Genomic DNA, 12,784 nt, shown 5'->3' with positions numbered 1-12,784 from the left:
TACAACAGCCTCCCTGCTAGATCGAACAAGCCATGTTGGACAAGGGTCAAGAGAACAAGTGGTAGGCCTCACCGCTCCAAGCAGCTTGTCCACATCCTCAGGAGTCACAAACTGAAACCGATCCAGTTGAATCACATAAGAGGACTTGTTGGACACCTCCAGTTCAGACATCAAATTAATTGTGGAGTCTCCATCTAGGTCGGCCTGAATCTGAGATATGTTGTCTGCGAAAAATTCTTTAAGCACATTGCAATGGGTAACTGATGACTCCAGATTCTGGTTCAAGGGAGGGGGGACAGATACTAATCCCCTCACAACCCTGAACAACTCCGCTGGACGTGAACTCGCAGAGGCAATACAGGCAGAAAAGAACCGCTTCTTTGCCGCACATATCGCATGAGCATAGATCTTTAAATGTGCTCTATGTTGTAAGCTGTCGGATTCGAGTCGAGTCTTTCTCCACTTATGCTCCAGTCGCCTACCTTGCCACTTCAGCCCCCGTAGATCTTCCATATACCAAGGGGCTAGTTTTGAAGTGGATCGGAGGGGACACTTAGGAGCAATCGTGTCCACTGTCCTGGCGAGCAAGTTGTTCCAATTCTCCACCAGGGCATCAACAGGATCACCGGCAAAGCCAACATTAAATCCTTCCAAAGCTTCTTGGAATCCTACCGGATCCAATAACCTCTTTGGACGGACCATTCTAATAGCTATAAAAGCAGGTGATTTTTTATTTTTTTTTACATTTTATATCCCACTCTTCCTCCAAAGAGCCCAGAGCAGTGTACTACATGCTTAGATTTCTCTTCACAACAACCCTGTGAAGTAGGTTAGGCTGAGAGAGAAGTGACTGGCCCAGAGTCTCCCAGCAAGTATTATGGCTGAATGGGGATTTGAACTCGGGTCTCCCCGGTCCTAGTGCAGCACTCTAACCACTACACCACGCTGGCTCCTTTTAGCATGTGCATGATTTAGCATGCTCCTCCCCATTTAGCATGCTCCTCCCCTCCTCCCAGCAGAGCTTCTCCATGCATGATTTAGCATGCACGCGCATGCACACACACACGGCTACACCAATGATGTTGAGTCCAAGGTGTTGGGAATTTCAGAGTGCACAAAGGAAGTCTGGGTTGGTCTACGGAGGCTCTTGCTCGATTATTCTGGATGAGGGGAAGCCCCACAGAGAGGTCCTTGCTGGTCCTCTTGCAAGTGCTGCAGTCACCCGTGCCATTAGGAGGCCCAGGGCAATGGGGTGGAGCGGCCACCCTCTGGAGCCCTGCGGTGTGAGAGCACATATGCATGTTCCCTGCCGTGCCATGGAGGAGAGGGAACCAGACTGCTGGCACTTAAAAGAAAAAAGGCGTCAAAGCAGCTCTTAAAATGATGCCTGGGGAACAGCCAACAGGAGCTGGGCAACATCCGGTTTGGCAAATGCCGCCCCTTAAAGTGCGCGGGTGTAAATGATTCAGATAAACCAGAAGGGACAGAGCAAAACTAAATAAAGAGCAGACAGCTGGTCAAAGAGATCATATGGCCAAGAGAAAGATAGCACACGTCCGGTAAGAGATTCGGCATAGAGGTGCTTATATGCCAGCGCCAGAAGCCTCTGAGCCAAGATGGGCCAGCTGGATTCTTGGTGGCTAATTAAAACATAGATATAGTGGGCATAATGGAAACTTGGTGGAACAGTGAGAACCAGTGGGACACTGTTATTCCTGGATATAAACTCTACAGAAAGGACAGCGAGGGGTGGGTTGTGGGTGGAGTAGCACTGTACGTTAAGTAAGACCGGAGCCCTCCACAGGAACACTGTGGGTTGCAATACAAGGCCTGAAAGGAAATGTGCTACTAGGGAAGTGCTATCCCCCTCCTTATCAAAAGGCTGACAGTGACTAGGGATATGTGGATCTGGTTTGCTTGTGAACTGAACCATTGTGAACCGGGCTGGACTGCCGCTTCAAACCAGTTCAAGCTGGTTCATTGAACCGACCGGCCCAGCTGATAAGTTTGACTGAACTGGTTCACTTTGGTGCAGTTCGGTCCAAATTCAAACCAAATTAGGACCAAACCATGCCAAACGGTCCGTGCACACTCCTAAATCTCCCTATAAACTCATGATAAAACCTGCAGTGCATAAAAGTCCCAGGAAAGCCTACGGTGACAGCAAAAGCTCAGTTCTTGTAGGGTTTGACTGCACTCCACCTTTGGGCAAGCAGCAGCCTAGGTACTTCTGTAGGCTGATCTTGCTTGTAACAACAACAACAACAACAACAACAAACAGCTGGGAAAACTTATTTCATAATGAAAGACCCAGCAAAAGGTGCAGTTCCAAGTAATTATAGACCGATAACCCGCCTGCCAACCATGTTCAAATTATTTACTGGAATAATAGCAGATGAAGTCATGCAACACTTATTAACTAATAAGCAACTTCCAGCTGAACAGAAAGGAAATTGCCCGAACACTAGAGGCACAAAAGACCAGCTGCTGATTGACAAAATGATTTTAGAAAATTGCAAGAAAAGAAAAACAAATCTAAGTTTTGCATGGATTGACTACAAGAAGGCCTTCGACTCATTGCCTCATACATGGATACTAAAATGTTTAGAAACAACTGGTTTCAGCAAAAACATTCAGATATTTATTTAAAAAGCAATGAGCATGTGGAGTACACAGTTAACAATTAATGGCGAGATACTTGGACAGGTTAGCATTAGAAGTGGTATTTTCCAAGGGGACTCACTATCCCCTCTGTTGTTTGTAATCACCATGACTCTACTTTCACGAATACTAAACAAAACAGGCCTCAGATACCAAACATCTAAAACATCAAGTAAAATAAACCATCTGCTGTACATGGACGATCTGAAGTTGTATGGAAAGTCCCAGTCAGAAATCGAATCACTGCTACACACTGTCCGTATATTCAGTAGCGATATAGCAATGGAGTTTGGACTAGACAAGTGTGCTGCATTAATAATGAACAGAGGGAAAATAACAAAAACAGAAAGAATAGAACTGCCCAATGGAAGCAAGATCAAGAACCTGGAAGAGAAAGAGCATTACAAATACTTGGGCATTCTCCAGGCTGATAACATCGCACACACTGAAGTTAAAAGAAAAATTGGAAGTGAATACATCAGGAGAGTTAGAAAAATCCTCAAGTCCAAACTCAATGGCGGGAACACCATACAAGCCATAAACACCTGGGCTATACCTGTTATCAGATACACTGCAGGAATAATAGACTGCACCCAGGCAGCGCTAGAGACGCTAGATCGTAAGACCAGGAAAATCATGACCATCAATCATGCTCTGCACCCCCGCAGTGATGTCGATAGGCTATACCTCCCTCGCAGCTCAGGTGGAAGAGGAATGCTGCAAGTCCATCAAACAGTAGAGGAGGAGAAAAGAGGCCCTGAAGAATATATCAAGGACAGTGAAGAAGATGCACTTCAAATGGTCAATAACGAGAAACTATTCACCAATGAAACAAAGCAGGCCTACAAGAAAGAACAAGTCAAGAACCAAGCAGAAAAAATGGAAAAATAAGCCCCTGCATGGTCAATATTTACACAATATAACCAGAAAAACAAACACCCCCAAGACCTGGCAATGGCTTAAGAATGGCAACTTGAAGAAAGAAACAGAGGGTTTAATACTGGCTGCACAAGAACAGGCACTAAGAACAAATGCAATAAGAGCAAAAGTCGAAAAATCCACAACAAACAGCAAGCGCCGCCTTCGTAAAGAAGCAGATGAAACAGTGGACCACCTAATCAGCTCTTGTAAAAAGATCGCACAGACTGACTACAAACAAAGGCATGACAAGGTACAAGGGATGATACACTGGAACATCTGCAAAAAATACAAGCTACCTGTAGCCAAAAATTGGTGGGACCATAAAATTGAAAAGGTTGTAGAAAATGAAGATGCAAAAGTATTATGGGACTTCCGACTACAAACAGACAAACATCTGCCACACAGTACACCATATATAACTGTAGTCGAGAAGAAAGAAAAGTAAGTTAAAATAATCGACATAGCAATACCAGGGGATAGCAGAATAGAAGAAAAAGAAATAGAAAAAATCACCAAATACAAAGATCTACAAATTGAAATTGAAAGGCTGTGGCAGAAGAAGACCAAAATAATCCCAGTGGTAATTGGCGCCCTAGGTGCAGTTCCAAAACACCTTGAAGAGCACCTCAACAGCATAGGGGCCACAGAAATCACCATCAGCCAATTACAAAAAGCAGCTTTACTGGGAACAGCCTATATTCTGCGACGATATCTACAATAATAACAGCAAGAACATTGATAATAAAATTCAGCCATTCCAGGTCCTTGGGAAGGACTCAATGTTGGGATAAAACAAACCAGTCAATAACACCTGTCTGACTGTGTAAACAAGAAATAATAATAATTATTATTAACAACAACAACTTCTTTTAGGTGTATTTCTACACATTCATCCTTTAAAGCTTCCATCAGCCGTAAAATCTCCATTTTGTGGCTGTGACCTTTCTTAGGGCACCCCCCGCCCTGCACCTTTCCTCTTACTGCCCACAACATGGTGGGCAGAAGCCAAGGATGTCACCTGGTGCAGGTCACCGTAAGACAGCGATGTAATACCTGTTCCTGCAATACCATTCTGAGAACCCCCTTCTGGACATAAATGGTCCACTAGCAAAAAAGAAAAAGACCAAGAACCAGAGGGAAAGGCAAGCAGAAGCAACACCCTGAAAACCAAGATGTTATAAGGGTGAATACAAATACTCCTAAAATAATGCAATTTTTAAAAATACAAGCAGGTGAGGAGGAGCTAAGTAACGTGCCCAGCACCTGTCCAAGTGGGAAGCATGGGCAGAATCCCCAAACAACTGAGCCTTTACTGACGCCAGGGCAGCAAAAAGGAGCAGGCAAAAGAGCAGGACCTGGGCAGGCAAAAGGGTGGATATGCACAAATATTCCAAAAACAACAACTACTACTACTACTACTACTACTACTACTACTACTACTTCTTCTTCTTCTTCTTGCTACAATTACTATTATTAAAGCAAAAGCAGGGCAGAAACCCAGCAAAGTATCTTGGCTAACAGCTGCCCAAAGGTGAAACAGACTCTGACCCCTGAACAGACTTCTCCTACCACCACCCTGAGCATCCTCTACTGTGTGACCCTGGCAGAAGCCACAGTGCTTGGCAGCACCCCTGCCTGCGTGCACATGCCCCAAAACATCGCAAATTTAAAATGCATATTATTTTTGGCACCCAGTCCCATCTCCGTGTGGTCCCTTGTGCACCATGCATGCGCACAATGGGGTGGAGTGGGGGTGGGGAAGAAGAAGGGGGGATATGTGGGCAGTGGGAGGGAAATGGGTGGGGGAGTCCAGAGAGGATGGGCAGCGGTGTGCACGGGGGGGGGAGGGGCAGAAAAGTGGGGGGAACGCAGGGAGATGCAACCGGCACTTCTTCAAGACGAAGGCCCCCTGTGTGGATGCAAGCAGAAAGAGAGGCGGTTGGTGTGGGCAGCCCGTAGTGACTCCAGTTAGCATGGCAGACACTAGCTCAGGCAGTCAGCCTCCCTGTCTGGGAAAGCGCAGACATTGTTCCAGACTGCATAAAGCATACACTGTAAGGGCCAGAAAGCCAAATAAGAATCGAACAGCTCTTTGCCACCTCTTAGTATTTCACCACCTCTGAGCCACAGGGGCAGTACTGCCTTCCTCCCGATCTTCCCTGGAGAAGCCCATTTTGGGGCTCTTGGCCTCTCTCGCCAGCCTCAGCCTCGTCTGAGCCTAAGCTTCCCTGAGTAGTTCCCACAGGCCCTGGCCGCTCCTCCGCATTTGTCCTGGGTGCACGGTCCTTCCTCCCATGGCGCGCATGTTCCCTTCCCATTCCCAGTTCATTACAGTCTTTTGTGCAGCCACACTGGCACGTGTAGAGACCCCCCTTTCCTTTCTCACGGAATGGCTTGTGTCTGCTTCTTTCGTTAACTCCTTCTTCAGCACCCCATCTTGGGCTCCTGTCCCCGTTAGTGTCTCTAGGCACAGAATGCCACCTGGTGCTTCTCGGAGCTTATCAAAACCCGCTTTCCTGAATTCCAAGGCAGGAGTGTGAATATGTTCGTCTTTCGCTTCCCATAAGGTCAAGGATTCCAGCATTCCACGCTCATTTCCCCCCAAAGGTCCCGCGACTTCAGCCTCATTTCCCTCCTGGCTAGGATCATGTCAAGAAAAGCTGATCTGAGGGAGAAAGTGGTCAGCAAGGCATGGCAGGAATCAGTTGGGTGTTTAGCAGAATTTGTTTCCCAGCAAACATCAGGGCAGTCACTCAAGACTGCTAATTCCTGCTTCTTTGAAACATCTGGAATGTACTTCAAGAAAGCATCACCCACATCTCCTCCTTAGCCTGTCAGTCTGCAGTAGCTTCCAGACACAGAGTTGTCCCCCTCCCCGCTCCATTTCTTTATACCCAGACGCTCCCCGCTGGGCTCCCATGTCCACCCTCCTGGATATCTGGGCAGCTGTGCACAGTTTTGACCAACACTGCCCCCCCCGCCCCCTGCATCTAATATTCTTTGGACAAGCCCTCCCCTCCGGTCGTGGGAATCACGCACCTATCAAGCCCTATCAGCCTTCCCGTGCGAGGGGTTCAAGCTCATAGTATCCATCGCCCACAGTCTGTGCATTAGTGTACAGACGTTGCAAGCCACAGCTGCTGTCAAAAGTCCCAGTCTCTCCTGCCATTTTGCTTGCATCTTGACTTGAGGCGATAGAGGCCCCACTCCACTCTTGGCAGCCGGATCTCAACGGAGGGGTCACATCTGGAGCTGAGTGGTCCAGCCTGTCTTCTTACCAAAATATCGGCCCAGCTTCCAGCCCACCGCCATGGTTCTGCCTGCCTTCCGGCACAGTCTTGCCTGCTTCACCAGACGCCTCTGACTTCGTGGCCTAAATAAAGGCCGACTGGCAAAGTTTGCTGGGACTCTGAGCACCTTCTTCTGCTCCCAGCCAAGGCTCCAGAGGTGCTCTGACCCCTGGGCTTCCGGGCCCAAGTCCAGGGCCTCCACACCCCCTGCTCCCCCTCCTCTTTAGTCTGTCCTGGGTCATGTGGTCTCTGTGCAATGTGTGGGATGCAGATATGTTAGGTTGTTTCTGCTAATGCATAGTTGCATAAATAGGCCTGTTTTATATTCTTACATTCTTGTGAGTTCCGTTGCTGTTTCTGCCCTCAAGAACCCACGTGTTGAAAATACTGCATGTGTCATGGTGTGTGTGTGTGTGTGTAGGGGGGTGATGCTTAATTTGTGGGGGGTGGGGCGGGTGAGCTCCAAAGGCCTTCAGGTCCAGGCTCAGCTAGTGCACCTCTAATGGGGCTCAGAACTGGTCACAGCACTCTGACCAGTGCCGCATTTCTCACGAACTGGACGTGATGTCTCTCAATTAATTCAGACAAAGAGGGCCTTCGCTTTTTTAGCAGCTGCATCCCACTGCTGCCTTGTGTTCAACGTTGTCCCCTAAGGCATGGGGTCCCTTTCATGTGCCCTGCTGCCAAACCAGGTCTCCCCAATCCTGAAGGTGCCACCACCCCTTCCTCACCTTCACTGTCGCTGCCCCATCTTTGGGCTTCCCCCCGGCTGCTCTGTCCCCCTTGCCTGGCTGGCCTGACTCCAGCCCTTTCCCTCCTTTCAGGTCTCACTTCCCTGGGTTGTGCTGCTAGCTGGTGTGGCAGGCTGGTGAGCAAGCAGGGATCCAGCAGCAGTTTTGTCCACCTGCTGGTGACTAGTCCTGTCCATCCACCATCGCAAGGACTCTTTCTTTCCTGACTTTGTGGATCCACCTAACCTTCTCCTCTTGGAAGGAAGGAAATAAGTAGCAGTTGTAGTAGCAGCTGTGTGTGGGAGCTGTGCCCACTGCACTGTGTTCGGGCAGGAAACCATCACGCCGACGACGCATGAACTTCAAGAGGAGCTCCTCTTGAAGTTCACCATGAAGCCCAGTTCCCGCAGGCAGTTGTCTGTAAGCCAGACCCTGGAGGCCTTGCTCCCTCAACTTCAACTGCATTGGGAAGTCATCAAGGCAGAAAATATTCCCTGAAGGCAAACATGAGCCAGAAGTGCCACCAATATCTTGGTGAAAAATCCCAGAGCTGCCATGAGTCCAAACAGGAGAGTCTTGTACTGGAATTGTCTGTGATCACAGGTGAGCTGCAGAATCTTCCAGGGTGCCACCACTATTGATGTATGTAGGTCTTGATGTATGCATTATTGATGTATGAGAGATCAATAAATGAGAGGAGATCCTGCTATTCTATGGCTGCCACTATGGACCTCAAGGTTTTTTCAACAGAAATCTGTTGAGCCACTTTAAGTCCAAAATGGCCCACTCATACCCGTTCTTCTCTGGAACCACAGACACTGAATCAAGGAGAGCCCTTTTGGTCCTTTGGCACCAGTTTGATGGCTTTTCCCTCCAACAGGTGTTGAATGGCCTTCAGCGTAAGAAGGTGTTTCTCCTTGCATTTAACTCTCAGAGAAGCCACATGTTGTGCTGAAGGATGGAGGCAAACACCAGGGTGGAGCCCTCCAGAACTATCTCCCACACCAGGTGTTCGGGGCTTTCTCAATCTATTTGTTCACAAGGAAACAGCCTCCTATGGCCCTGGGGAAAGTCCTGGAGTCAGAACTGAGACCTCTTCTTTCCCCTGAAGGCAGAGGAAAGGGATGAAGAAGAAGCAACCTGCAAAGACAATTTGTGCCCGTCCTCTCCTTGACTTGCTCCGTGTCCATTTGGCCTGTAACGCCCAGTATTCCCACAGCTGAAGGAGGGGGTAGAACCACAGAAGGACTGTGGTGTCTTCAGCTCTCTCTCCAGCGAAGGAAGAGCCACCTTCTTCTCTTTTGCTTCCACTAAGACTGCCTGCAGTAGTTGCCCAACGGGTTTAGACCTAGAGCAAGCCCTGCTCCTCAGTTTGGACTGTGAACATGCATCCAGCTCCCAGTTCCACAACCAGAGATGGCCATCACACTGGAGGCCCTGGCAGTCAGCTGCCTAGCATCAAGTGGAGGAGAGCTGGTCTTGTGGTAGCAAGCATGACTTGTCCCCTTAGCTAAGCAGGGTCTGCCTGGTTGCATTTGAATGGGAGACTTGATGTGTGAGAACTGCAAGATATTCCCCTCAGGGGATGAAGCTGCTCTGGGAAGAGCATAAGGTTTCAAGTGCCCTCCCTGGCTTCTCCAAGATAGGGCTGAGAGAGATTCCTGCCTGCAACCTTGGAGAAGCCGCTGCCAGTCTGTGAAGACAATACTGAGCTAGACAGAACAAGGGTCTGACTCAGGATATGGCCGCTTCCTATGTTCCTATGTAAATGAAGAATTGACCAGCAGAGCACCTATGTGAGAGAGGTTTCCTTCAGCCTGCCCTTTCAAAGAGTAAAGCTTACTCACTTGGCAGAGCTCAGGACTGCTACATGCCAGGCATGCTCTTTCTGCTATGAATATTCAGCCAGAGGATTCTGGGGAAGCCACTCTCAGAGCCCTGGATGAAACCTGGGGGAAACTGTCTGAAGGGAGAAGCATTGCAGAGGCTGGTTCTTCCCTCTTACTGTCTTGAAGTTGCAGAGTCCTGGTTGCCTTAGCTTGCAACTTAGAGAACAGTTCCACTGAGAATGGCTGAGGATCCTTGCTGAAGCCAGGATCCTCCCTGGATAGCTCCCCGGAGCCAGGATTCTTTGGCCTTAGTAAGGGGAGTCTCACGGGACATTCACTGCCCTCCTATCTCCCTCAGAGAATGGCTCTGTGATGAAATGGTGCTGCTTTTATGTAAATTGGCTCTTTGGAGCGCCAAATCATAAGAGGCGGGGGGGGGGCAGTTAGCAGCTGGAAGTGGGGATTTGGGTCTGGGTAGGAACAGTCTCTAAGAGGAGTTGTTCTGAGACTCAAAAGATAAGACAGTCTCAAAAATAAAGGGCTGGGTTATGAGGGCAGCCTGCAATAAAGGCTGGGTTGTGAAGTACAGTTCTGGGAAAGCACTGGGCTCAAAGGTGACATGCCTTATATATGGTGCATAAAGCCACTAAGTGCCGTGAGAAGTCCAAATCATCAACTTAGTAGCCAAGGAAGATTTCAGCCCGACTCATCAGTAGTGTAACAAACCAACCTCATAGAACATATTTAAATAAACATTCTTCTTGTTTTGTTTTAAAGGGCATCTGACGGAGTGATTTCTGTAACAAACCCTCCTCCTCACGTCTGCAAAGCCACATTATCAGGGTAAAGAAACCATCAGAGTCACAGATGCTTCCTTGTATAATTGGTGGCAGCGGGAAGGAAAGTACAAGTAACATCTAAGGTGAAAAGCAACTGGGAATAAACTTTACACCCATCTCTGACTCAGACCCAGCGCCACATCCCTGTAATGGGAGCAAAGTTTTCATGGTAGACATGAAAAATGAAACTTTCTGTGGGGAGATTTTTACAAGACACTCCTGTAACCCCCCTTCTGAATGTTCTGCACTGAAATGGCATCCTGACCTTAGAGAGGAGAGCTGTTCTGGTGGGAGCAAGCAGGACCTGTCCCCTTAGCTAAGCAGGGTCCACCATGGTTGCATTTGAATGGGAGACTAGAAGTGTGAGCGCTGCAAGATATTCCCCTCAGGGGATGGAGCCACTCTGGGAAGAGCATCTCAGTTCCAAGTTCCCTCCCTGGCAGCAGCATCTCCAAGACAGGGCTGGGAGAGACTCCTGCCTGCAACCTTGGAGAAGCCGCTGCCGGTCTGTGAAGACAATACTGAGCTAGATGGACCGAGGGTCTGACTCAGTATATGGCAGCTCCCTATGTTCCTATGACTCTTGGGTGTAAGAGAGAGGAGATGGCTCACAAGGGGAGCTTGGGCACCACGTCTGGGAACCAGCACTGTGGATTGGGAAGATCTGGGCTCAAGTCCCCGTTCAGCCATGAAGTGGACACAGTGCTAATCAGCCAGCCACTTTCTCTCAGCATAACCTCCCTCACAGGGCTGTTGTGAGAGTAAAAAGCAAAAATACCAAGGCGCCCCAAGCTCCTTGGAGCAAGGGTGGGATGCAGATACAATTAATACATCAGCAAATATTCTTAGTGTTGCTCAGTGATTAACACGGGCTTCATTCTCTTCACAGGAACACGCGACTGCATGTGTGCCCAGCAGGCCATTCGAGAGATCAGCCTCCTTTTGAGGAACTGACAATCTGCTACATGAGAAGCCACAAGCCGTGTCAAAGAGCAGAGGCAGGCTTGGTTGGCAAGACTCATTACAGCACCCTGGGATGTGAGGCTGTCGCTCCCTGTGATGGCCCCAACTAGAAGAAACACAGATTTCATTTCCATTCTCCAAGTCCCTGTTATCTCGGCGAAGGCTGTGTTCTCCTTGCAAAACGGTGCCTTTGTACTGCTGTGTTAACAGCTCCCACTTATCCCAAAGCGAGAGATTCAAACGTGACATTGGCCCTCGTACTAAAGAGAGACGCAGCATGACGGAAAGACAGTGGGTATCATCCCAGCCAGCGCTGTGCGTGTGCAGCACACCCAGAGTGGCCTCTCTCCTGCTTCAGCAACACCGGGAGTCACGTGCAGGGGAGGGGGCAATCTCTGCCAGTCTCCCCATCCTCTGGAAGCACTCTGTGACCCTTAGGGACATGTCTGTGGGTTGCACCAAATGCGTCCAGGGGGAGGGGGAATTGGTGAAAACAGCAGCGCCCCCCCCACGCATGGCATGCTGAGCAGAAGCGCAACCACGAAGGTGGACATGCAGCCTTTGGCTGCAGGGGCAGAACATTCACTAGGAAGCCAGCCAGCCTTTTGCCCTCTGCCCTGGCATACAAATGCTTATAGTCCACTAAGCCTTCTGGCTGGCCTCTGGGCACATAGGCAAGGCGGCCATCCCTGGCCCAGAGGAGCCGACGATGAGGGTGCCCTGGGAAGGGAACCCCTGCTGTCTCTCACCCTGTGAGGAAGCTCAACACAGGAGCAGGCGCTCAGGAGTCAGCAGCAACCTTCTGGGCCTTTCACCCACCACCACCGAGTCACTCTGCATCACTTACGCACAGCTGCAGACTATGAGGATGCAGAGGCAGCTGGGGACTGAACCTACCCAGGCTCAGCCCGGAACGGCAGCATGCATGTGCAATAGGAGAGGTCTCTCCATGGTCAACTCTGCCTGGGAGTCCAGTCCCTGGATTCTGGGTGTATGACAACTGGCTACATTCACTTGGTGGTGAGGAAAAGACACTCAGCAAATCAGCACATATGGGGTGGGGGGACACATGGCATGGGCGATACGAACCCTAAGGCTGAGAAGAGATGGGGGGGGGGACCCATCAGTGCAAGGAATGTGCAGTTGTGACTAAAGTGTTGCACAGAATCCAGACTTGTCCCCTCTGGAGGAGGCATCTCTGCTGCAGGGATCTGGTATTTCCCCAGCACACAAATGACAACATTTTGTTGCTAGGAAAATGCAATTCCTCCTCTGCTCAGGAGCCAGTCCTTTGCTGCCATGCATGCTGCATGGAACGTGGCCACGCCTGGGCTTGTGACAACACCATAGCACAACCAGGCTGGTCTCTGGGGCATCTCGGAGAGACCATATGACTCCTGTATTGAAGGAGCTACACTGGCTGCCGATATGTTTCCAGGCAAAATACAAGGTGCTGGTTATAACCTATAAAGCCCTAAACAGTTTGGAACCTGGGTACTTAAGGGAACGCCTTCTTCGTCATGAACCCCACCACCCACTGAGATCTGTTG

The 12,784-nt window shown here is 49.4% G+C and overlaps 1 protein-coding gene across 21 annotated transcripts in view; it reads right to left on the bottom strand.

Moving 5' to 3' along the window:
- SHANK3 (SH3 and multiple ankyrin repeat domains 3) overlaps window positions 1-12,784 on the bottom strand; it is a 463,679-nt gene that overhangs the window by 82,682 nt on the left and 368,213 nt on the right. The window lies entirely within an intron of this gene.

The sequence above is a fragment of the Hemicordylus capensis genome, chromosome 5 (assembly GCF_027244095.1).
Source record: "Hemicordylus capensis ecotype Gifberg chromosome 5, rHemCap1.1.pri, whole genome shotgun sequence".
NCBI lineage: Eukaryota > Metazoa > Chordata > Lepidosauria > Squamata > Cordylidae > Hemicordylus > Hemicordylus capensis.
Note: the sequence above shows the minus strand (reverse complement) of the source record. Positions and strands in the feature narration are given on the sequence as shown.